General features: G+C 44.2%; 1 protein-coding gene across 5 annotated transcripts in view; it reads right to left on the reverse strand.

Annotated features, from left to right (window-relative positions):
• Positions 1-27,122, reverse strand: part of GNG12 (G protein subunit gamma 12) — an 85,611-nt gene that overhangs the window by 34,678 nt on the left and 23,811 nt on the right. For all 5 annotated transcript variants that reach the window (XM_075832808.1, XM_075832812.1, XM_075832809.1 and 2 more), the window contains one exon: positions 9,160-9,216. The gene's annotated coding sequence lies outside the window, so the exon portion shown is untranslated. The remainder of the gene's footprint in view (positions 1-9,159; positions 9,217-27,122) is intronic.

A 27,122-nucleotide genomic window follows, 5' to 3' on the forward strand; every position in this document is an offset into this window, starting at 1 on the left:
CCTCCCATGGGCCCAAACGGCAGTTTATCACCACAAATGGGTTATTGCTGCACTCAGGACAAATTGGGCAACAAAATTGAGTATTTTATTTCTTGTGAAAATAAGAAATTTTGAGCTAAAACTACATATTATTGGGAAAAAGTTTTTTTTTTTTAAATTCCCAGCCCAATTCAAATAAGTTCTGTGAAGAAACTATGGGGTCTAAATAGTCACATTACCCATAAATGAATTGTTTGAAGGGTGTAGTTTCCAAAATGGTGTTACGTCTGGTGGGTTTCCATTGCTTTGATACCTCTGGGACTCTGCAAATGCGACATGGCACCCGAAAACCAATCCAGCAAAATCTGGACTCCAACCAACACATAGCGCTCCTTTCCTTCTGAGCCCTCCCATGGGCCCAAACGGCAGTTTATCGCCACAAATGGGGTATTGCCACACTAAGGACAAATTGGGCAACAAAATGGGGTATTTTGTTCCTTGTGAAAATAGGAAATTTTGATCATAAATTACATCTTATTGGAAAAAATTTCATTTTTTTAAATTCACAGCCCAATTAAAATAGGTGCTGTGAAAAAACTGTGTGGTCAAAATGATAACAACAGCCATAAATGAATTCCTTGAGGGGTGTAGTTTCCAAAATTGGGTCACTATTGGGGGATTCCTACTGTTTTGGCACCTCAACACCTCTTCAAACCTGGCATGCTGCCTAAAATATATTCTAATAAAAAAGGGGCCTCAAAATGCACTAGGTGCTTCTTGGGCTTGTTTTTAGTCCACGAGCGCAGTAGGGCCACATGTGGGACATTTCTAAAAACTGCAGAATCTGGACAATACATATTTAGTAGTGTTTCTCTGGTAAAAACTTCCGTGTTACACAAAAAAAAATTGAAAAAAATTGAAATTCAGCAAGAAAAATGAAAATTGCAAATTTCCCCTCCACTTTGCTTTAATTCCTGTGAAATGCCTGAAGGGTTTAAAAACTTTCTAAATGCTGTTTTGAATACTTTGAGGGGTCTAGTTTTTAAAATGGGGTGTTTTATCAGGGTTTCTAATACATAGGCCCCTCAAAGCCACTTCAGAACTGAACAGGTACCTTAAAAAAAAGGCTTTTGAAATTTTCTTAAAAAAAAGAGAAATGACTGTTTATGTTCTAAGCCTTGTAACGTCCAAGAAAATTAAAATAATGTTCAAAAAACGATGCCAATCTAAAGTAGACATATGGGAAATGTGAACTAGTAACTATTTTGGGTGGTATAACCGTCTGTTTTACAAGCAGATGCATTTAAATTCTGAAAAATGCTATTTTTTATACATTTTCCCTAAATTTTGCAATTTTTCAACAATAAACACTGAATATATCGTCCAAATTTTACCACTAACATAAAGCCCAATGTGTCACGAGAAAACAATCTCAGAATCGCTTGGATAGGTTTAAGCATTCCGCCGTTATTACCACATAAAGTGAAATATGTCAGATTTGAAAAATGGGCTCTGAGCCTTAAGGCCAAAACAAGGCTGCGTCCTTAAGGGGTTAAATGACACAAAGATTCGGCTTTATACAAACACGCTTCTAATGTCCGGGGCACATTAAACCGACCACCCCAACATGGTGATTAAACGGAAAGCTGGGCGCTATGGTGTCGCATTGCGGTTCAGGTGCGGTTAAAACTGCATCCATTTCACGATTTGTTGTGTTTTTGGATGCAGTCGCGGTAAAAATGACAACGCATGAAAAAAAACAAAAAAAAACATTAAACTGCGGTAAAAACACATGCAGTCTGAATGGACCTGGAGGAGGAAAAAAAAAAGGCAGTTTTGTAACTTCTAAACATGGAAAACATCGGAGTTTGCGGAGAGAGGAAAACAAAGTCACAGATCTCGTAGAATTTCACACGTCCATTAAAACAAATACAAGGCCAGTTGGTAAGTGCGTTACATACCCAGCACGGCGGCATTGCCCGGGTGACTGGTTCATTTTACAACCTTACTGTTCCCCTAATTCGTGTTCATGTGAGGTCCTCTGATTTACTCCAACAATCCCAAAATACACTAGAATGTCAACTAGGGGGTGGTGACAATCGCCCCAAGACTGCGTATATATTGGGGTTCACAACACAATCCCTACAAATCAGTCATACAGAGACAATTAAGGCCCAAGTGGGTTAACATAGCGTTGGAGCCAAACACGACCAGAACATATCAGCTACAAGGAGACGTTGCTCCGACACCCGTTCTACAAGGCTCTTTATTCAGCATGTGCATTTCTATCTTACCCTCACTAGCGGCAAGATCTCGGTTTGCTGTCAGTAAATGGAAATGTCATATTCTTGATAACATCCACACTGCACACTTGTCCTGCTCACTCAGGTGCATGGCTCGTTACAAGATTAGATTTTTTTTAAACTTAGATTTAAGAGTAATGGAATAGATCAGAACAAAATAAACCTGCAAATAAAAGGATTATACGGATTATCAATATTAATTTCAGTTGGAGACTCGCTAAAGTCTCCAAATTATTGAAAAATTATTCAAAACCTAGGATTTCCTGGGCGGGTAAGATCGCTATAGTTAAAATGATGGCATTGCCTGTAATATTATATAGGTTTCGTACAGTAATCATTCCGGTTCCTAATTCTTATCTTTCTAAACTTCAGAAATGACTTACGGATTTTTATATGGGCTGGAAGGAAACCGAGAATACGACTTTCCACGATGGTCAGACCTTGGCTTTCTGGGGGGGATGGGAGTTCTGGATATGAAAAAATATTTTCATCCTACTGTTCTTACCCATATGTACCATTGGTGGCAGAGTAATTCGGATCTTAGATGGGTAGAGATTGAGAGGGCCATGGTGGGGTTTCCTCTGGTCTCCCTTTTGTCTATAAAAGGGTCTAAAGGCCCAGTATTGGGTAGACCCTTACTCTATTGTTGCTTCCATATCCTCCTGGAAATCTCTTATTTCAGTTACGCCTGTGTCGGAGTGCATATCTCTGAAGCGACTTCCCCTTTGCCATCTATCTTCCTTCATGCCAGGAATTAATTTGGGGATCTGGGTAAAGGCTGGAATAGGTGACATGGGGTCATTGTATGATGGAGATGTACGAATACCTTTTTAGAACTTGGTAGTTACCACATTCCCAAACATGATCTGTTTAAATATTTTCAAATCCGCCATATTTTACTGTCAAGTTCTGTCGATTCCCCAGTTTTCCCTATTAGTGCACACAAGATATTTGTCTCAGCATCGTCAAAATCAAAAGGGATCTCTCTGCTTTAGGCCTCATTCACACGGCAGGGTTTCCCGGCCGGGTGCCGGCCGTTCATAAATCGGCCGGCACCCGGCTGCATTAGGAATGATCGACCCCTAATGGGGCTATTCACACGACCGATTTTTTGACGGCCGGGAAATCCGGCCGTCAAAAAAATAGGACATGCTCTATCTTTGCCCGGGCACCCGGCCGCCCGGCTCCCATAGAAGTCTATGGGGCCGGGTATTACACGGCCATCACCGGAATGTGTTCCGAGTGATGGCCGGGTTTCCCGGCGGTTGCGCTCTATCTCCTCCTCCTCACAGCGCAGAGTGCATGTGAGGAGTTGATGCCATTCTGACGAATGGCATCGCTGTACACTGTGTTGCAGGGCCGGGGTGTACAGCAGGTGGAGGGAGCGCTGCGCTGGCTCCCTTCCCCTGCTTGTTAAAAGCACCCTGGCTCGGCGACACCTTAGATGGCGCCGCTAGTAGCAGCAGCTGCTGCTGCTACTACTACTGCAGCGACGCCACTATAGCAGAGCGGGGAGGTATCTCCCCGCTCTGCTATGTGCTAGCCGCACTTTAGCTCCTTAAAGGAGCGGAATCCCCGTGTTTTCGGGGATTCCGCTCCTGGACAGAGCGCTTGATGTCTCTGTCCATATCTGGGCAGTGACATCAGGGGAAACTCCTGAAGCGGAATCCCCGAACACATGGGGATTCCCCTTCAGGAGCTGCCGCTGATGTCACTGTCCGGATCTGCCCGGCCCGGCACGGATGCATAACTTTATGCAAACCGGCCGGGCAGAATGGCCGATTTTACTGGCCGGCACTCGGGCTCGGGAACGACCCGGTCGTGTGAATCCCGCCTTATTCTGAAATTTCCCGATCTCAGTCGCTAGTGAAGCCTGGGTATTTGTGGCATTGGGAGCTAGATTTAAAGAGGCTCTGTCACCAGATTTTGCAACCCCTATCTGCTATTGGAGCAGATCGGCGCTGCAATGTAGATTACAGTAACGTTTTTATTTTTAAAAAACAAGCATTTTTGGCCAAGTTATGACCATTTTTGTATTTATGCAAATGAGGCTTTCTAAAGTCTAAGTGGGCGTGTTTACAGTAAAAGTCCAAGTGGGCGTGTATTATGTGCGTACATCGGGGCGGTTTTACTACTTTTACTAGCTGGGCGTTCTGATGAGAAGTATCATCCACTTCTCTTCAGAACGCCCAGCTTCTGGCAGTGCAGACACAGCCGTGTTCTCGAGAGATCACGCTGTGACGTCACTCACTTCCTGCCCCAGGTCCTGCATCGTGTCGGCACCAGAGGCTACAGTTGATTCTGCAGCAGCATCAGCGTTTGCAGGTAAGTAGCTACATCGACTTACCTGCAAACGCCGATGCTGCTGCAGAATCAACTGTAGCCTCTGGTGCCGATGTCCTCGCTCGTCTGACACGATGCAGGACCTGTGAGTGACGACACAGCGTGATCTCTGGAGAACACGGCTGTGTCTGCACTGCCAGAAGCTGGGCGTTCTGAAGAGAAGTGGATGATACTTCTCATCAGAACGCCCAGCTAGTAAAAGTAGTAAACACGCCCCGATGTACGCACATAATACACACCCACTTGGACTTTTACTTTTCAACACGCCCAGTTGTACTTTTGCAAGCCTCATTTGCATAAATACAAAAATAGTCATAAATTGGCCAAAAATGATCGTTTTTAAAAAAATAAAAACGTTACTGTAATCTACATTGCAGCGCCGATCTGCTGCAATAGCAGATAGGGGCTGCAAAATCTGGTGACAGAGCCTCTTTAAAGCTGGAAATGTCACTAAGTGAATGGTGCTCTGCTATACATTGGGCCTTCAGGATTTCAAGGGGAGCTAGCCACAGAGAAATAGCGCAAAAAATACTACTTAGGTGGCATAGAACCCCTCAGCAAATTGCTACATTTAATGTTACTTACTCTCCGTCATGTTGGAGGGGTTGCGGTATGATAGGTAGTTATATGCATGTATGGTGGACTTGTCCTCTAGTATCCAAGTTTTGGAAATGAACCTTTACATTTATTTCTTCTATTGTACATTTCAGGATCTCTCCATCCCCAGCTCTGGCACTCGGTTTTATTGGCCTTGTTGACATCCCTATAGCGTTTCGGTGGATTGTTGGCCATGTAATCTTGGCTGCCAGATTATTGATAGCTAGGTCTTGGAAGTCTTCAGATCCGATCACAATAATGGAGCTAAGTAACCTAGTACACTTTGACTATGTTCTGGAGAAGATGGTAGCTATACGTTTAAATACTGTCAATACAATGGGCCCTATGGTCAGAATATAGGTTGTCCAGGACTCCTTCCCCCACGTAACATGGGCGCTGGTAGTTCGGGGGGCAACGTATGGCTATAGGTTCATTTTCCATTTTCTAAACTTTTCTGTATAAACCAAATAATGCGGCCGGGGGAAAACTTCTGGCTCAGACTTCCATGTTTTGGAGAAGGTAATATGGCGGCTTTTCTTTTTCTTTGTTAAAATTACTACTTATAGTCGAAGAAGCTGAGACTTGTTTGTTATTACTATAAAATATTACGATTTTTCACCAGTTCTGTGGACAACGAATGGAATGGTTTTTGTCTTTCCTTTCTTCTGATGGATTATATAGTGCAAATGTTTTTTTGTTTCTTAACTGTTTAGTTATGTTGAAAATGTCATAAAAATTTTAAATTTAAAAAAAAATATTAATTTCAGATAACAAAAAAAAAAAAAAAGGCAAAGTTCTGAATAAGTGTCATGTGACCGCGCCATAAAAACAAGTTATTACAAAACGCACAACCCATAAAGTCAGCTAAACGAGTAGAGCAATGCCTCCATCTAGTGGACAGTATATAGAATGCAGTATCCTTAATATTTGTTCATATGGGAATCTTCGGATTTATTAGTAAATATGCTCTGCACCGGAATAGCCTAACCACCAGCAAAGGCGACCATGCTGGATCTACAGGCCCATATAAAATACAGAGTACGGTGATCACTTGCTATTTACGGAAAGCGCTGCTGGAATTAGGCCTCATGCACACGACAGTAACTTTCTTAGGTGTGCACCCGTTAGTTTCTGTGGGGTCATACACAGTGTTTTTGGTAGATACTTTGTTTCGCTCTGCAAATTATAGAACCTGCCCTATCGCGGTCCATTTTTGCAAACCCGTGCCCACTAGAATCTAGAGACGTAAAGCATGCGAAAGCCATCCATGTATGGTCTGCATTTTGCGGATACGTTGCTAGGAAACTTTTTTGCAGACAAGGAAACATGACCGTAATATACGGACATACAGACCAGTTGTGGAAGAATTACGGACCCAAATACGGACACTAGTATCCGTAGTTTGTGGCCCGATCAGCAGCAAGGGTCGTGTGCGTGAGGCCTAAGGACGATTGCTGAAATAAGGGGGTTTACATTTTTTGGGGGTCATCAGTGCGACGTGGGAACTACATAATGACTTTTCTTAAGAGGCGTTCTTAAAGGACCTAAGAATAAGATTCTGATGCACTCTCCATATCCCATAAATGTAGACGTGACTGTGCACAAGACCAGTATACAGTGTAAAATGACGATATAACCCTCCAGCAGGGGGAGCTGTTGTGCTGCAAATTCTGTTATCTAGACGTCACCTGTTTACTTGTGTCCCTACACGGCCTGAACATCCACCTGACCCGCACTGCTGAGGTCTAGACCAGGTTTACCTCCTCTAAAAACCTGTAACGTCGCTGCTCCGGCATTCACACACAAGACTAGCAGTGACACAGGCCCGGCTTCCCCCACGTCTTTCTGCCATTGAGAAACTACAAGTGGAATCATTCCAGACAAGCCGTTCTAATACATTCATCAGTAATCAATGCTGCACGTGGGGCTGGAATTTATGGCGCCTCTTCCAATAGCGCTCGATCACAAAAAACACATCAAATTACTGTAAAAACGCATGCGGTTATTACCACATTACCATGTGATAATGGACACTTATGCGGTTAAGTTGTCGTTAAAACCGTATAGAAAAACCAGCATGCGCTTTTACAGTGATTTGGAGAGGTTTTTTTAGTTGCGGGTGCATTTTATACAGCAACCATAGGGAAAAATTAAATGCACCAAAACGCGTGTGGTTTTCAGATGTGTGGTTAAAATCGCATTTAAATAAAAAACAAAAAAACGCATCAACTGCAATGTCTGAATGGACCCTAAGGCCTTGTTCACACGGCGCTAAAAAAAACGAAAAAAAAAAAAAAAACCGACGTGTAAACGCGTCAAAATCGGTAGCATTTTTCCAAAGCGCTTTTTAAAGTACAAGCGTTATTGAGGTGTTTTTGGGCATGTAATTAGGACAGTTTCAGCGAGTTTCTTTGTGCATTTTTACACAGAACTTGAGTTCTGCAACAAATGCCAGTTTTTGCTGCGATTACACCGCGTATTCACAGCAAATGCCGTAGGTTTTAAAAAAAATTTAATATATAAAGCCTATACTTTCCACTTGCGGTGCTGCCACAGCAAATCGTCCCTGCAAGGGAAGTAGGGACAAGGAAAAATGAGGGAGTATAGGTTTTTGTTTTCTGGCAGCCATCTTCTGCGCCGGTCAGTCTAGTTGAATATATGCACAAAATCAAAGCAGCTATTTGGTAGGATTTCCATGCGAGTTCTGGGTTGGCTACGCGGTGGACTTTTTCACAGTGTATCCAACTGGTGTGAACAGACCATTAAGCTGGGTTCCCACATTGAATTTTGTATGCATTTCTTGCTACAAACTATGCCATTTGTGTGTGTACACACACACACACACACACACACACTGATTTCTGTCTCATTTAATCGGATTGGGGGAAGAATCTTTAGGTCTACAAGTGTCTATAGTTTCTCCCTTCTAGGATCTATATAAAACGGTTATTGCAGAAAAATCCACTAGGTGGCAGCATGTCCAATGTAATAGAATTGTTTTGTTCTTAGTAGCACACAGTAAGGACTGGATGGCGCCCCCTGATGACCAGGTGAGTAATTATTTAATTAGGGACAATGGATAACAGCAGCTGCTCCGCCACATCTTTACAGGGATTTATAGCTTTTTTTTTTTCCTTTTGTTAAACAAAGACCACAACAAAAGATCACATTATCTCAGCAGAGCCAAGGACAACGGACGGAATCACACAGGAAGGAGGACATTGTGAACCCATCTGCCGCCCAACTAATGGAGACACTATAGTGTGAATGAGAGTCAGGAAAATATTAGGCTGTGCTGCCCTCTAGTGGCCTCCATGATGTATGACTAGAGTATCCTTTATAAATAACACAAATCACTTCTATAAACTTTCAGGGAAAAACAGCCCTGACCAGTGACAGCTTCATGGTCAGCGCTGTGATGGTCCACTACTACCTAGCAGCACAGTCGCGTGTGTGTGACCTGTCCCCCGGCGCTCATATAAGCGCTATGTCCAGAACGATCAGGTAGGAAGAGATGGTAAAATATACTTTCTCACGTGGCTGCCTGACCAGCTCTAAAAACTGCATTTCTACAGCGCTGTAAAACAAGACGGTTAGCGATCATGGGCACCTATGACTTTTCTGTATATTCACCCTGTGCAAGAGCTTTTTTCTTTTCATTTAATTTTTTTTTTTTTTTTTAACTTTCTAAATTGACAAAATGTCAATCCCAGAGCCCCTTCCGTTAACATATTGAATATGGTGGCGCTTACTGATTGTTTGTAATAAAATGTGGAAATTATTTAAAAAAACAACAGGTAATAAATATATTGAAATGGAGGATTGTCAATAGTCCGCTGTATACATGGGATCAGTTACATTATTTTTCGCAGGGATCTTCCCATCGTCCTCCGGTCACACATGGAGAGGCAGGTCATGGAGGATGATCGGGACTCACCTAGATATGTGTCAGCCGCTCGTACCCGTATAAAGCCTTTGTCGTCTTCCTGGAAATCTGCAGAGGAATAAAACATAGGTGTGAATAAGTCTCTGAACCACGGATGCAGCTTCATACAGAAATGTGAGAAATTTCAGTGGTGTCTGCGCAGCCAGAAGATTTTATTACGCCAGCACGGGTGACCACACGGGGTTTATACCCAAATAGCAATCCTCTGAAAACAAAATCCCTAATAAAACACAAGTCCTTCAGTAAATTCTCTTTGGAGGTCTTATCTGATCCTAAAATATGAGTGATAACCATAATGGCCACGATTACTCCAAAAAAGGCTTATCCCTATGGAAGCCGTAATGGCGGCCACAAAAGTGGTCACCCAGTATTCCTAGAAACAAACATTACTGAACAACATATTAAAAGGACTTCCCATATGAGTGGTCCTCTTGTGGAAAGTTTATTTTAATATATGGCATCTGAATGTTGGTGATGAGAGTGACTGCAGAACGCACGCTTTACGAGTACACACCTTGGCCTTCGTTAGGAGCATCAGTCACAGATCCGGCCAAAAACACAGGACAAAGTAGCGCAGAACGCTGCCGTATTGTGTCTGGTAAAATGACAGACACTATGGCGGAGCCTATTAAAGTCAAAGAGTTCCGTCAGGCGCTGACTGTCCGAAAAAAAAAAAAAAAAAAAAAAGCTCATGACGTCCTGTGAACATACACTATGTCCAGCTCCACAACCAATTCTTTTTTTTTTTTTATTATGGTTCCCAATGAGTCTATAAATGACGCAAAAGTTTTGATTAAACATTTACCGTTTTCTGTCTACAGCTCCTATACAGACTATGCGTCTCCATGGTAACAGACAACAAATGAACACTGTGTAGTCTGATCCTGCAGTCACTCTCTTCCACTTGTCCCATATTTTATACTAACATGTGACCTATCAGCAGCGTTAACTGGCTCATCTGAGCACCCACAACGCACTGCTGTCTGATAACAGGAAACCAGAAAAATTGTGAATTTACCTTTAGACCTAAAAAGGGAAAGGAATGTTACAAAGGAAAATTTTATTTGCTGAGGCGGCAATACTCCCCAAAACTGAACGTCAGGCTTAGGTAGTATTACTCCTGGTCTTTGGGGTCTCACAATCCACAGCATTAACAAGTTTCACTCCCTCGCTCACAGTACGAGAAGCTCCAGAAATGTCTACGTCTATTCTGGGCCCTACACAGATCTTTTATCATACTCCAGCTGCGGGGAAAGGGGAGCGAGGGAAAGGGGAGCGAGGGAAAGGGGAGCGAGGGAAAGGGGGGAGCGCGAGAGAAAGGGGGGAGCGCGAGAGAAAGGGGGGAGCGCGCGAGAAAGGGGGGAGCGCGCGAGAAAGGGGGGAGCGCGCGAGAAAGGGGGGAGCGCGCGAGAAAGGGGGGAGCGCGCGAGAAAGGGGGGAGCGCGAGAAAGGGGGGAGCGCGAGAAAGGGGGGAGCGCGAGAAAGGGGGGAGCCAGAGAAAGGGGGGAGCCAGAGAAAGGGGGGAGCCAGAGAAAGGGGGGAGCGCGAGAAAGGGGGGAGCCAGAGAAAGGGGGGAGCCAGAGAAAGGGGGGAGCCAGAGAAAGGGGGGAGCCAGAGAAAGGGGAGCGAGAGAAAGGGGAGCGAGAGAAAGGGGAGCGAGGGATTTCTAAAACCTGACATACTAGGTAAAAAGTTGAGGTTCAAAGCCCAATTTGTTACCTGTTTTTGGATACTGGTGTAATCACAGAATGCAAAATATGGGTTATTGATGTGAACGGCGGCTTTATAAAATGTTTTTTTTGTGCGGTTTTTGACGGAAACCACGTAAAAAAACGGCCAAAAATGCCTCCAAGTGATTTCAATGGGAATTTTGAGGCAGATTTTCTGTCTGCAAAAAAACTCAGTGTGAACCAAAGTGAGATTAAACCTGCAAATATAAAAAATGGGCATCTTTGGATTTACATTGCTTTTATTTATTTTTGTGCGGTTTTCACTGGAGACCGTGTGGAAATTAAGCCTGGGCGATTATGACCTAAATCAAAATCACGATTAATTGAACATGTAACCTCGATTACAGAACTATTTAGACCACACCCCATTTTGCCTGCCACGCCCCCTATTTGCATGCTACACCATTGAATTAATATTTATCCCCTGAGCCTGCTGTATACTAATGTATCTAATATACCACCGGACACTCCCCTCACACAGTATAATGTCCCCCATAGCTGCCCCCATAACTGTCCTCCACACAGTATAATGTCCCCCATAGCTGCCCCCACGCTGTATAATGCCCCCAATAGTGTCTGATAAAAATAATATACATACTCACCTAACCCCGTTCCAATGACGAGTGGAGTCCCCTCTGATCTGTGCAGCTCAAACGCAGACAGGTGCGATGACGTCACTGCCTCGCGTCCAGCGATACATAGTGAATGGTAGAGCAGGGACCTTACGGTTCCCTGCTCTACCATTGCACTCAACCGTATCGGTGTCCTGAAGATGCAGATCCAGTTTAGAAAAATCGGGAGAAAATAATTGATAAAACTGAAATTCGCAGGACGACGTTGATTAATTGCGCTGAATTTCGATTAATTGCCCAGCCCTGGTGGAAACAGTCACCAAGTAGGCTACGTGCTGTACCAGATGTGATAAATATATAGCTTGTTACCGGTGTTCACAACTTATGGTCAAAATTGCGCTAAACAAATGTTCCTAATAAAGTTTTGATGGTTCCCCCCTTTTTCGCTTTCTACATTGCACAACGCGAATGTGAACTGAAGAATGAAAGAAAAAAAAAAAAGAAAATTAAAAAAAGGGAAAAAAAACAAAACCCCAAAGCCCTGTAACGCGGACATGTTACAAAGATGGCGGATTTTACATTTACTGAATAAGACGCCGATGGTGATGAGATCTGGAGCGCACATTTCATAGTCGGATTCTCCTGTCCCGGGAGTTACATACAGTAGTTTGCTCTGGGTTATCAGTATCACCGCGGGCGATAATCTGACACATAACACGTCCGCTATTATACGTGAACAACCGGAAACACTACTGAATGAAGCTTCATCTACACAACCACAAATAAAGGCACGACCTCGGGGTATTGTTACCCATTATTATTCGCCTCATAGGAGAATGACACTTTATCTGACGGATTTAGGAGATTGTTCATCCAGGCATTTTATTAGCAGAACGTCTCTGAAAGACACGCGGGCCTAGAATCCCCGCCATCTGGTATCAGAACACACTGGGGGGGCATAGTAAGACTGGCGTTTCAAGCACCAGTCTTAATAAATTTGGTGCATATTCCGCAGACGTAAATTAGTTTAAGGGCTTGTTCACACCGTTTTTTGGCGCTGTTTTTGACGCAGAAACCGTGTGATATTCTCCCCAATGACCTCCGGAACAGTCTGGTAATGACTTTGGTCTAGTTAGTGGCATCACCGAGGCTCCGTGGTTCGCACACTTGCCTTATGGGAGGTCCAGGGTTCGAATCCGACCATGGACAACATTTGAATGGAGTCTGAATGTTCTCCACGCGTTTGTGTTCTATTCCTCCCACACGTCAATATACCCATATATAAGGAATTTAGACTGCGTCGACAACCGCTGTACAACGCTTGCACAACACTTTGGCGCTATATAAGAAACAAAACCATTTGTATCCATCCGTCATTCCTTATTATTTATAAAGTTCGTTAGTTCAGTACCCTGACGGCCTACAAAATTACAACAAAAAAAAAAAAAAAAAAAAAAAAGTCACATGCCAGGGACTTTTCGGATAGTCCCAAATTTCAGGTCCATGTGGCATCCTGGGCTGTAGGGCACCAAAACATGACACTAATAAAAGGAGACCCCATGGACTTGTACACCGTGTGTGTAGAAATTGCTGTATAGAATATTCAACAACTTGGACGTCCTTGCAGAGGACTTCCATTTACTGGGGGTTTTCTAATTACAGGGGATATCCCCCCCCATTTATTTAAACACATTTTTTATTCAGTTTCTTCAAATTATTAAAAACTATACAAACAAATATGGCCACACAGACCCCCCCCCAAAAAAAAACAACATACATAACATATAATACAGAAATCCAAGTAGTAAGGCCCCATGCACACGAACGTAAAAACGCCCGTAATTACGGGCCCATAGACTTCTATTGGCCACGGGTACCATCCCGTTTGCTTACGGGAAGGTGCCCATGCCGTTGAAAAATATAGAACATAAGCTACTTTATTTTACGTAAAAAACAGCCGCCTGCCCATGCCCATAATGACATGTCGTAATTACGGGCACGGTCGTGTGCATGAGGCCCAAAAACACATTGCATTTCCCGGTTACATAAAATAAGGAAAAAAGGAAAGAACGAATCCCCTCCCGGGAAAGAGTCACAATCAGCGCCTGTAGTAAAATGCATAGATCACGGAAGATGTAAACGACCCAGCGTACGCTTCAGCGTTTCCAGTAAGTACCAGGCAGGGAGCGTGAAGGGAGACACCGCCTGTGCGAGTTCTGAATCAGACGCCTGGTCCACCACGAATGCCTTCCATTTAATTTAAAAAAAATGTAGTGTTCGCTTTTCATACTTTTCGCTTCTAGTCTTTCGATGTGTAAACATTGTTTTAATTAACGCAGTACATTTTGCAGAGTCGGCACAGGAGGCAACAACCAGTGTTGCAGTCGTGTCCCCCACCCCCCCCCCCATTTTAAGGTAAAATGAATGTTATGGCCAGGGCGTAAAAAGTGCGCTCTGTTCCATCGGAAATCATAACTTTAATTTTTGGACCTTGCACATAAAACCCTTTTCCATACAGAGAATGTATTATTCCCAGAATCAGCAAAGTCTTATCACCCCTGAAGCATCAGCTCCGAGCACAAGGAAACGGGAGATACCAGCATAGAGAGAATATACGGGAGATACCAGCATAGAGAGAATATACGGGAGATACCAGCATAGAGAGAATATACGGGAGATACCAGCATAGAGAGAATATACGGGAGACTCATTCACAGAGTAGGTATTATATATTCATCAAATTTACTGAAGCACAACATGTGCGTGTTCACCCGGCGAGGAGGTCATCATGACTGAACGCTTTATATAGGGAATTGTAAAAAAAATTATTATATATATATATATATATATATATAAAAATAAAATAGGAATTTTTTTTGCAATGTTACTGTGGCCCCTTCAAGCAGTTCAACCTGCCCCAAGTCAAAAAAAAAAAGAAGGACCTGCACCTCAATATGCGTGTTGTTCTGTGGATCAATGTGAACCATGGATGTGGCTGAACAACTAAAATGATGATAATTATCCCAGAACGTAATCTACTAATAAGAATCCCGGCTTTGTCCGTCTAGATCCTAATCTGATCTGTTACAAGAGCAGCCGGAGCACATCACTGGGCACAAGGTACAGACGTGATAAGGCACTGGATAGTCGGTAGACATTGATCTCCGTTACTGATCATCAAGAAAATGTCAGATCAAACCATCAATAAATATATTTCAGAATGTCAAATATATCAATGACGTCACTAGACCTAATTTCCCTATAAACCAGGACTTCCCATTCTTCAAAGTGATCAGATCTATTCCCATAAGGGCCACGTGATGGATTTACTAGGATTTCATGAGCTATTCTCAACGTACGGCAAGAAAAAAAAAACAAAAAAAATAAATAAAATCGATCTAGCCCAAAGTGAATAGACAGGCAATATGGCGACACACAATCTGAAGTGAGACGCTTTCGTTTACATCACTACAAGCTAAAAGGCAGCAAACAGCACGGGCAGATGGATCCACACGCACTGATCGACAATTACGGTAAAATGCAGAGATTTCTCAACCAGCGCAGTTGTTTCGCACGCATTTAAAAACCTGACTCGTTTTACTCGGAAATGCTGCGTTTTTGTGATGTGATTACTGGCCGCGTGGTTCTCTCAGGCGCAATACGATTTAAACATGTTTTACTTATAAAAACCACGCAGTTAATAACCGTATTTGTAAAACCGCAGCAATTCATAGTAGACGGCGTGGTACACTACAACGTGTGAACCCAAACGGTCAAACTTCTGACATGTCATAGTGACATGTCAGAAGTTTGTATTGGTGGGGGTCCGAGCACGGAGACCCCCACCAATCGCAGCTGAAGCGTTCGTGCGAGCGCTCAGCTGCTTCGTGTCTGTTCGGCTTTTTCTGGAAATAAATGTATCTGTGTAGAGACTCCATAGAAAGTCTATGAGCCCGTACTCCGATACATCGGCTTTACGGAAAAAGCCGAACAGACACGAAGCAGCTGAGCGCTCACACGAACGCTTCAGCTGCGATTGGTTGGGGTCTCCGTGCTCGGACCCCCACCAATACAAACTTCTGACATGTCAGAAGTTTGTCGAACGTTTAGCTACACTTTAAGGCCCCATGCACACGAACGTGTTTTTGCGTCCGCAATTCCCCCGAAAATCCACGGGAGAATTGCAGACCCATTCATTTCTATGGGCCCATACACACTATCCGTGTTTTCACGGGTCCCCGCATGTCCGCAAATCCGTGCCGCACAAACTCAGGACATGTCTTATAACGGCCCGCAAATTAGATGCGGACATACCCATAGAAGTCAATGGGCCCGTGGAAAATGCGGGTACACCTCCGTCAACCGCAGTTTGCGGAAGTGTTGCTAGGCGACGACCGTGAATGAGTTCTGTCGTCATCCTGTTTTACCTAGGGTTTTTTTTTTTATCCACATTTTGCGAATTACATACGGATGAACTGCGGAGGACATTTCACGGAACACGGTCCTGGAATTTGCGAACCAGAAAAACACTACGGTCGTGTGCATGAGGCCTAAGGTGTCCATACACATTATAAAAACGTCGGCCAGACCTGCCGATTTCGAAAGGACCGACCTACCATCTAATGTGTATAGCGGCGTCCCAACTCTCCCCCAATGGAAGATGTCGGGCAAAAGAAGGGTCGGGAAGGATGGCTTTCAACATCCCAATACTTTTGTTCCTAAGGAGATACACCGCTGTCAGACACCTCTAGCAGCGGCTTGTTCCCTACTCCGTTTTAGGAACACATGCACGCTCAGCCGAGCCGAGTGTGCACGATTATGGGGGAGACTGAAGGAATAGCGGTCAGCGAACAGTTATCTAAGAGTGTATGGCCTGCTTTATGCTTTTATATTGGACACCCGTGATCAGCGCATCCATACTGGCTTCTCGACATCTCATTTCAACATCGTGGGCATTCACATTGCAATAGCAGCAAAGGGGATCTGCTCAGACACCCCACATTTCACTAGTGTTTAGAACACGGCTTGAGATTATTGGGTCAGGCACATATTTAGATCAATGTTATTAGTCAGGGCTTTCTGCAAACCAGCCAGCTTATTTCTTTGGACCTTCCCTTGTGTACAGGAACATTGCTCGAACAGATCAGGAACTTTCTAAAATGGTTGATACAAAGATGAAGCGCACAGTTCCCTAGAAATGTCACGGATGTAGCATTAATACTTCCCTTCCACTGTAGCCAATGGGCCCACCAGACCTTCCTGTTGGCACTATGTAAAGCAGGCAGGAAGCGATCTCCTGGCATCTGCCAATCCCAGACTTGTCCACCCGACAACCAGATGGACAACTCACCAATAGAGAGGGAGCATTTTCACAGCTCCACAATGGCGGTATGCAGCACACCGCTCAAGCTGCGTTCTTGACAACCATCATATTCGGTGATCTTACACGGCCCACTGCCTTGTGGCAGAGTTTCTTGCTTCACAAGAACATTTACAGATTTCTGGGCGGCTCTGGCAGCGAACAAGTTGGCAAAGTCCGTTGCTGGAAAGGTGGCCACCGATGCCAGGTAGAAAGGCACCGAGCTTTTTAGTTGGTCTACGCCTTTATGTGTGATTTTATGCACCGGTTAAGGGCCTGTTCACATCAGCGTCAGGCTTCCGGTCGACCTTTCTGTCAGAGGAACCGATGAAAGGAAAGCCAAACAGAAACCACAGCTTCCGTTTACGTTACTATTAATTTCAATGGTAAGGGCCTGTTGACATCAGCGTTGCCCTTCCGTTGAGGGGTTCCATCGGGTCAATCCATCAACCGAAAGGCAAACGGAAACATTTGCTTGCGTTTGCATCACCATTGATCTCAATGGTGACGGAAACTTTGCTAATGGCTTCAGTTTCTCACTGTTGTGAACGGGTTCCGTTATTTTAACGGAATCAATAGCGCAGTTGATGGATGCCCTGAACGCAAACTGTGATGTTGACAGTATTTTCAGAGGAGTACTGTATTGTAGAATTCCACTGTCACAGTTGTATAGTTCAATGATAAACCGATGTTGACTTTGTCCAGCGATCTGAAATTTCAGTTTCTATTGATTACGTTTTATGGCACTGAAGATGGAGCAGGCGGTTTATCAGAAGGAAAACATGGTCTACGGATAGCAGAATATCATGTCCATGTGAGTGACATACCAGACCATCTGCAGCGGATAAGGGTAAAGGCTGTGTCTACAGGTTGCGGTCATATCACGTTTTTCCATTTCACCATTTTCACAAAAACTACATTTTTGCAAACCTGTTGTGGTTTTGCTGTGGTAAAAACATGATTCACCTGCAATGTGTGAACATCGCCATAAAGTGAATCCCCCCTCCTGAACACCATTTAAATAGATCCTAAATTCTGTGTTACTTAATATCTTTAGAGCAACTGGAGCTCAGTTTTTCGGATACAGCACTCCAAATTCTCCGCATAGACAGAGTTAAAAGATTAAATTCTGGCTTCCTTCAGTCACCACTAGGGGGAGATTAGTGCATACTGTTTATATGTTGAACAAAGATGCAGTCAGCTCCCCCTAGTGGAGAAGTCGAAAGCTTCTCATTAAAGAGGAGCGGTCACCGCTCCTGACATGTCTGTTTTAGTAAATACTTGTATTCCCTATAAAACAACAATACTAAAGCATATTTTCTTAGAATACTGTGGTGTGTTGTATAAAATGTAACAACTGGGTGTCACTACACAGTCAGGCCTCATGCACACGAACGTAAAAACGCCTGTAATTACGAGCCGTATTTACGGCTTGTAATTACAGGCCCATAGACTTCTACTGGCCACGGGTACCTTCCCGTATGCTTACAGGAAGGTGCCCGTGCCGTTGAAAAATATAGAACATGTCCTATTTCAGGCCGTAATAACGGCACTGGCAGGCCCATAAAAGTCTATGGGGCTCCCGTAATTACGGGTGGCTACGTGTGTGCACCGGTAATTACGGGAGCGTTGCTAGGCGACGTCAGGGGATAGTCACTGTCCAGGGTGCTGAAAGAGTTAACTGATCGGCAGTAACTCTCAGCAACCGGGAAAGTGACTACCGCTGGAGTTAATAGTATTAAAAGTTAACTTACCCAGAACTCTTCTTCTTCCTCCAGTCCGGCCTCCTGGGATGATGTTTCAGCCCATGTGACGGCTGCAGCGGTCACATGGACTGCCGTGTCACCCAGGGAGGTCGGGCTGGATGTCGAAAGAGGGACGCGTCACCAAGACAACAGCCAGGTAAGTATGAATTTTTTACTTTTACTGCAGAAAGGGCTGTCCCTTCCCTCTATCCTGCACTGATAGAGAGAAGGGGCAGTGCAATTTTGCAGCGAAAACGTGCCCGTAAATACGGGTGGAATACTGGCGACACCGGACCCGTATTTACGGACACGGGTCCGTAAATACTGGTGCAATACGGGTCGAATACCTGTGACCAAGGACCCGTATTTACGCCAGTATATACAGGACGACAAAAATAAGTTTGTGTACATGAGGCCTCAGACTGAGCACTGATTGGACAGTGTCAGTCTGTGTAGGATCACACCCCAACACCCAGTTGTCAATTTATTCATAACTTTGTATGAGGAATAACAGAGGAACGGAACGCAGAGTTCTACGAAAATACGCTACAGAATTATTTTCTGGGCAATACAAGAATTTAGAGCTGTCGGGCGCTCTTTAACTAGGTCTATATAGAGGGATTAGAGCTCAGTGTTAGAAAAATGGAGCTATAATGATATTCCGAAGAAAATTTGTGTTTCGCTGAACTCAGCACAGAACTATGGACCTAAAAACATGGTGTTTTATAGGAGGATATTAACTTCAAACTGGCCGTACACATTAGATAGTGATCTCTTGAACCACCCATAACACAAGGCCAAGCCAAGCGTATCTTGATGGGGAAAAAGCCACTGCCAGACACCTCTGGCAGCAACTTATCTCCTAGGGGAAACAGGATCGAGCATGGTGAATTCTCCCAACCCTCCCCACGTCTGCTCTCTGGGCACTATCAGGTTGCCCCCATACACACTAGATCAGGGGTCAACAACCAAAGGCACTCCAGCTGTTGTGAAACTACATTTCCCAGAATGCCCTGACCACCTTTGATTGGAATAATGAAGCCTTTGGCAGGTTAGAGCATGCTGGGAGTTGTAGTTTGACAATAGCTTGAGTGCCAAAGGTTGCTGCACCCGGTACTAGATCATCGTCCGACTATAATCGAATGTGTTTAGCCATTTTGAGATTCCTTAGGGATTACCGTCCAACAAACCTGAAGTGTTATGAGCTTCATTCCCCTTTCTTCTTGTAGGTTCCTCTCGAATAAGGGGTTTGAATGAAAATTTTCTTTTGCATTTAATGCGGCACTTTTAGTATGATGTCAAATTTGCTCAAACAAGTTTATCTATAAATTTTTTTAAAAAGTAACAGGAACAGGGACGTCTCCACTTCCTATATACCGGAGAGGAAGATGAAATACCTTGCAGAGCAATTTTAAGAGAACATGGGTACACACATCCCCTTATCTGATCAAACGTCAGAGAGAAATCCAAACTCAACGACTTCTGGCCGGACACAGGATTACAGAAAATATTCGGCCCCATGATTCAGCCGCAGATCGCACGTTTCACACACCTGCACTAACAGAAAATCTAATTGACGTCCCTGCGACAAGTATTCGTGTGCTGTGGCCAACATGTCCTCGCTAACTCAGTGCAATGAATTTCTTTTACAAAAAAAGGAGGGGGGGGGGGTACAGGGACGAGGAATTTTTAAATAGAAAGCTGAAAGAATGCACAAGTCGTGATAATAGCGAGCGGCCTGGAGCCAAGACCAAAACATGACCTAACCAACCAGCCGAGGCCGACATACAACATCACACCACCAAAAATACTTGTTTTTCTAGCTGCGACATACAGAATGTGGGCACGGTCTTGGCTCCCTTTGTGATTAACTTTATATAAAAAAAATAAAAAATAAATTCACACCTATATAAAAAGTTTTCCGGAAGTTCTCAGCAAAGGAGAAGACCCAGTCCTGGAACGTGTCGCTGTGTTAATCAAAGCAGATTTATATCCTATACTAGTCCGTCGCTCTCCAGCTTGAAATGGCTGATTGCAGGGAACAAGAGACTGCACAACAAATCAAGATGGACTTTAGATTCAGTGTCCCTTTAAAGGGAATTTGTCAGCACAATATAGGGGAGGGGGAGGGTAATGTAACCAAACCTTTTGTTGCACAACTGAGAAATCCATGTTTATTTCCCCTGGTGCCACTGTCGCAAGTGCCACTGAGGCGGGACTTGATGTGCACGTGCTCCTTGGCTCTCCTCGCTGCAAACCCCTCCAGCGGTCTCCCGATTGGCCACTAGGGCAGTCACGTGGCGCAGTGTGGGCACTTGCAACCGCAGCCCTGGGGAATTAAGTCCTTAATGACAGCTCATTTTTTTCCTCTCTGCATTTCAGCAGCCATAACTTTATTTTTTCATTGACGTAGCTGTATGAGGCCTTGTATTATGCAGGAACAATTAAATTTTATGTGCGTTTTGGGGGCAGAACAAAAAATTGACTGTGTAAGGCTGTGTTTGCCAAAAGACGTCGCTGTAAACTGGACTGGGGACCTGCACCGCTCGCTGTCAAAAAAACAGCGGGCGGTCATTAAGATGTTAAACATTGATTATTCTGTCATACAACTTCCAAAACAAAAAAAAAAAAAAAAAGGGATGTTTACGATGCCCTTTCCCCTCCCCTATATATCGCGCTCAGCAGTTTTAAGGCCTCAAAACTGCTGACAGATTCAGAGTGAGCGCTGTATGAAGTCATGGTAGAAGACAAGGCTATGATGGAGAATACTTATTAGCCATGTCCCTTGACTGGAAGACTTCATTCCCATATGCGTCAGGGTCCCGTTCTGACGTTCCGTCGGAGCTTCCCGTCAGAACGGGACCTTTACTGAAACCATAGATTTCCATTTGCATCACCATTGATTTCAATGGTGACTGATCCAGTGCCAATGGTTTCCGCTTGTCTCAGTTGTGCAAGGGTTTACTAGAATTGCTAATCTGCCATGAAGAGATGAGATGGAGAACGTGAGACGACCCTGGTCCTTTATTAGAAGGGAAGGAGTTAAAATATGGCTGAAAAAAATAAATAAATAAAATAAAATAAAATAAAAATCGCTGCATGCACAAGACAGGTAGCAGGGAAGTGTTAAACAATAAGGCCTTATTCAGACGAACGTGCCCGTTTTGCGTCCGTAAAAACGGACCGTATTTCATGCATTTCATTTCCGTGTGGCATCAGATCTTCCCGTCTGTGTTTCTCCTCTGCAAGCACTTTTTAAAAAAAATATTTTCTCAGCATTTCTTTAGCAACTTCTGCATGAAACAAGGACAGCACACGGATGTAGTCTGTGTGCCGTCCGTGTTTTTCACGCACCCATAGACTTTAATGGGCGACAAGGTGGGCAAAAGCGGAACAAAAAAGGACATGCAGTGAGTTTCACGCAACGGACACACGCTGCGTGAAGAGTCACATGTCTGAATTAGCCCTATTGATGTGCATGTGCTGTCCGTTATTTCAACGGACAGCAAACGTTCGTATAATACGTTCATCTGAATGAGGCCTAACAGACCGAGGATCCCCGATCTAGTTTCAAATACAACCTGGAAGAAACAAGCATAAATATAGCCCAAGGTTAGAAGACCTTAACAGGGGACCTGTGCGGTGCAGAAAGAATATCTAATTACATATATTATAATCTAATAGGAGTATCTGCCCGAGGCCAGTCGTGGTCAATCTCTGGTATAGTGAATATTCAGCAATTGGTCACAATACCAGGGCACCTCTCCGCCCAGAGACTACAGTCCTTGCAATGCCCTGGCATGATCACCCAGCTTTCCAAAAACACTGAAAAGTATATTGGTTTCCATGTGCCCCCTCCCCCATATCACAGGAACCAGTAAGCTCAGGATGAGCAGTTCTATTACCGGCTTCCTGACATGACAATGTTTGAACCTGTGCGGCGATGCAAGGAATTGTGGGAGGATAAATAAGGTCAAGGTGTGGTAACAAGTCTACTAGGTTAGGTTATTGGGCAGATCATTTACCACGGTCACAATATCCTCTTCCCTTTGTGACCTTTTTGGTAAGGCTGTATATTTTAGCTGCGCTCATTAATGAAGTAGACCCAATATGTCCTACTGTCCCATATCATATCATCGAGATTTCATAGTCTTATCCGAAAATTGTGAGCGCCGTCATTGCACGGGGACATTCAGTACAGAACATGTAGATTAAATACATTCGATTTCATTATTTGTACACAACTCAGACACAATAAATAGGGCTCACTGCCGACAGTTCTTACCTAAAGTGCCACATTCTGCCACAGCAATGCATTAAATAGAACTGCACATAATACCTAAGGGATGTATGAAAAAGATGGTGGGGGGGGGGTATTGTAGTCGCTGGAACGCGCCATGTGGCTGCCCGATCACTGACACTTCAGCTTTAAATTCTCATCGCTCAAAGTCCCCAGTTTACTATTGTTTTCTCCTTCACAAGGGGGATTTCAGAAACAGCGGCAATTATTAAACGTAGAATACATATTCAGTACTGCCCACTGTTGTCTGGTACCCAAGGTTTACACTGCTGAGCAGCTTGTAAGGGAATGCCCCAAAGGTGCTCTCCCCAATGATTAGCCGGTCTGAAAAACCCAGGCGATCAGATGTTCTTGCCAGTTGAAGCGGTGATTGGCCAATACATGGGAAGTTACATGACGCCTATTAAAATAAACGGGTGACTATGGGACACGTGTCTGGGCTAGGACCACCAGACTGAGAATTGCTCTTGCTTAGCAGCTCTCAGCTCTTCCTAATAGAGGGGCGTCCTGGGCCGGGTACACCCCTCTGACGTTCATATGCCCCAAGGCTGTAACAACCTCTTACTCTCGTGATAAAGACAACATTTGTCCCCCTGAAAAGATGGGAGTTATTACTATTCACTTGGCTGTATTACGTAATAGGGCTACCATTGTATTGAATTGGGCCTTTACTTCCCAATGTCTCAAATTTCATAAAATAAAAATCGCGGCATGCTCCATCGGATTCAGTCTGTATGCCAATGCTTCTCGGGGCAAATTGCTCTGTGTATACGGCACCAGAAAGAACCTGTACGGCAGCACACAAGGGGCCTTACTGTAACATACAAAATATGGATCTCATGAGCACTTGATTAAAAAAAGTTTTTTTTTTTTTTTTTTAATTACATCACCTACACAGGTAAACCAGGAACAGATTAACAATATCCTGCTGAAAGAGGGCACTGCCATCAAGCAATAACACTGCCATGATGGTGTGCGCTTGGTCTGCAGCAATTGTTAGATAGCAGTGGACCGGGTTCAGCATGGGTATTCGGACCGTTCTGCGGCTGCACATACAGCCAGCTGCGATACTCTGCGTATTCGGACACCTTTCTGCTACAGTAGTTCTTCTGTGGGATAGGAGTAGACAGGCTAGCCTTAGCTCACCACGTGCATCAAGAAGGCTTGGCCGCCCATGACCCTGTAGCCGGTTGTCCTGCTTTTGGTAGGTACGAACCACTGTATACCTTGAACACTGCACAATACTGGACGTTGTGACCCCCATCGTCTAGACATCACAATGGCTCAGATCCTTACACTTGTCCGTTTTTTCCTGCTTACAACACATCAACTACAAGAACTCATTGATCACTTGCTGCCTAAAATCTCCCACCCCATGTCAGACGCCATTGTAACCAGATCATCAATGTGATTCACTTCCTCGGTCAGTGGTTTTAATGTTATGGCCGAATCTCTGGTTCATAAATACGATATCAGATCTACAGTGACAATAGAGGAGATTTAGGAAAAAAAATAATAACTACACCGAGCGATAAACTGCAAAATACAGAGAAGAGACTTCAAAAATCCCTCATGCTTTACACAATTAGAAAGGCCCAGAGGAGCGCATCCAAAACCTGCACTGTCCAGGTGATTTGTCTGATGGGTCTCTGTAGGTGGTCAGTCAGGTCTTTCCTGTGACTCCAGATGCCCTAAAACTTTTCAAAGGAGGACAGGACATTTACAAAAATCTGTAAACACATTCATACAAGACACCAGACTGTCACTGATGGCAATCATCCGCTGTACTTCTGATGATCTAAGTTGGGGGAAGGGGCATTTCTAAATTCTAGCTATTTTCAAGGAAACTTCCATGTTTAACAAACATCTGACGAGTAAAAGCAGGTTGTAAATCCCACTCATTTCCAAGATGAAGTTAACCTTTCCAGCACTGGTAGGAGACTTACACAACTTGTATCCTCCAAAACCGTTCCTAAGACCCTTTTACACCAGCCGATAATCGCCCGATGCAGCGAGCGCCGACCAATGAGACATCATTGATCGGCGCTCGTTTGCTCCTGTCACACGGAGCTATGGATGGGGACGAGCGGTCGTTACTCCGATCGCTCGTCCCCATACATCATCATGTCGGCAGCGCCTCTCTCTGTTTACACACCAAGATGCGCTGCCGACAACAATATTTTACTTTTTTAAAACGATATGACCCGCAGATGGAGTGTTTGCTCGTTCATCTGCTGATCGTTCCCCTTCTTACACAGGGCAATTAACGGCAACGAGCGTTCTATGAACATTGTCTGCCCGATAATCGCCCAGTGTAAAACCCCTTTTATTGTGGGGTTGCAGAACCTTCTTCATCTTGGAAGTGGTTTGGTTTCCACTCACAGACACCCACTAACGTTATCTTATGAAACATATTTTACATTCCAAAAAAGACAACGATAAATGGAATTCACCTTTAAGAAACGGCAGTCTGTCCTCCGAGGGGAATCCATATGCTATTCAACGCCAGTTTGTGGTGTCAAAAGAAACAAGGATAAACTGGATGATCTGTCCAGACTAGGAGAATTCGAGATCTGATGCTTTACTGAAAAAGCATCAGCGTACCAAATTTGGGTACCGGAAAAGGGAATTTAGAGGGCAATTTTGGTACAAAAAATAAAAAAATTATACACAACCCCAATGTCCATCCCACACAAATTGGTGATTTTTCCGTAGGTTACAGCCTGTTTTTTCTATTTCTATTAGGTGGGGCCTCAATCCCATTCATTTTGTACCTCAGCTTATTCTGGAGGACTTGGGAGAACGCTCGGTGAAACCAGTTGTATAGTTGGTACATCTGCAGAGACATATGGGTTAGTGTTCAGGACAGATAAGGCAAGGTTCCTGCGGGGACATTCTTTTCAGGGCCAACAAACTAGGGACATATTCCACTGCCATTTTTCAGCGATACCCCTTTAACACAGTGGTCTAAATGGACAAGCCCACTCAAATAAAAGCTGGACCTTGAAATGTCACTGGCAATCCACATGGCAGGACAGCAACAGACCGAAGCAATAGAAGGATGCAAGTATGGAAACAATAGAAAGGCCTAATCATTACTATGGGTCGAAACATTGCGTTTTTTTCTTCTGTACGGCTACTCGGACACAATAAACTTTTGAATACCAAGTGAGATGCTGTCGCTTCTACTACATTCTTGAGACTTCACGGTCGCCTTTAGATTGACGGCTGCTCAATGCACAGACAATAGATCCAGGCCGGACTCCTAAATCCCACGTGAGAGCGGAGCAGCTCTCGGAGGGCCACACCTGCGAGTCAGCATACCGCCTCGTGTTTACATTTCCAGGACCCATCTGATACGCAGTGAACTATTCCAAGCCCCAGAGCGATATCACAGGAAGTCCTTCCCCAGGAAACTGCTTGGTCATAGAGAACACAGACATTACGAATATACTTAATCCAGCTTAATAATGACTGTGGCCCAAAGAGTCCGACTTCTAGTAGTCGTGGAAACCAACATAACCAGTCTCATAGAGGTTCAATCTAAGGCTATGCTGACACTTGGTGGTGACGTGGCACGGAGCTGCATCATTCTTGCCACAAAAAACACATTAATAAGTGGTAAAAAAAATAATCTCCTAGATCTTCTACAGAGAACAGCTTTCTTTATACCATGAAACACTGTTTTACATGTGGATTTACCATCTTGTTTTCTCCAATGAAGCCAATGTTTCGGGGGATCTAAACTAATCACCCGAACTAAGTAAGTGATCCTTCTCTCAGCTGCGGGAAAGGTCCTGGAGAGACCAAGAGAAGGTGCTTTTCCAATGGTTCAAAGAATAAGGACCACCAGGGCTGTTGAGAAGCGACGTGACATGATTAGGGTGATCAGAATTAGGGTATGTTCACACGAGGCCATTACATCCGTAATTGACGGACGTATTTCGGCTGCAAGTCCCGGACCGAACACAGTGCAGGGAGCCGGGCTCCTAGCATCATAGTTATGTACGACGCTAGGAGTCCCTGCCTCTCTGCAGGACAACTGTCCCGTACTGTAATCATGTTTTCAGTACGGGACAGTAGTTCCACGGAGAGGCAGGGACTCCTAGCGTCGTACATAACTATGATGCTAGGAGCCCAGCTCCCTGCACTGTGTTCGGTCCGGGACTTGCGGCCGAAATACGTCCGTCAATTACGGACGTAACGATCTCGTGTGAACATACCCTTATATAGAAAAGGGTAGACAAA

The sequence above is a fragment of the Rhinoderma darwinii genome, chromosome 7 (assembly GCF_050947455.1).
Source record: "Rhinoderma darwinii isolate aRhiDar2 chromosome 7, aRhiDar2.hap1, whole genome shotgun sequence".
NCBI classification, from domain to species: domain Eukaryota; kingdom Metazoa; phylum Chordata; class Amphibia; order Anura; family Rhinodermatidae; genus Rhinoderma; species Rhinoderma darwinii.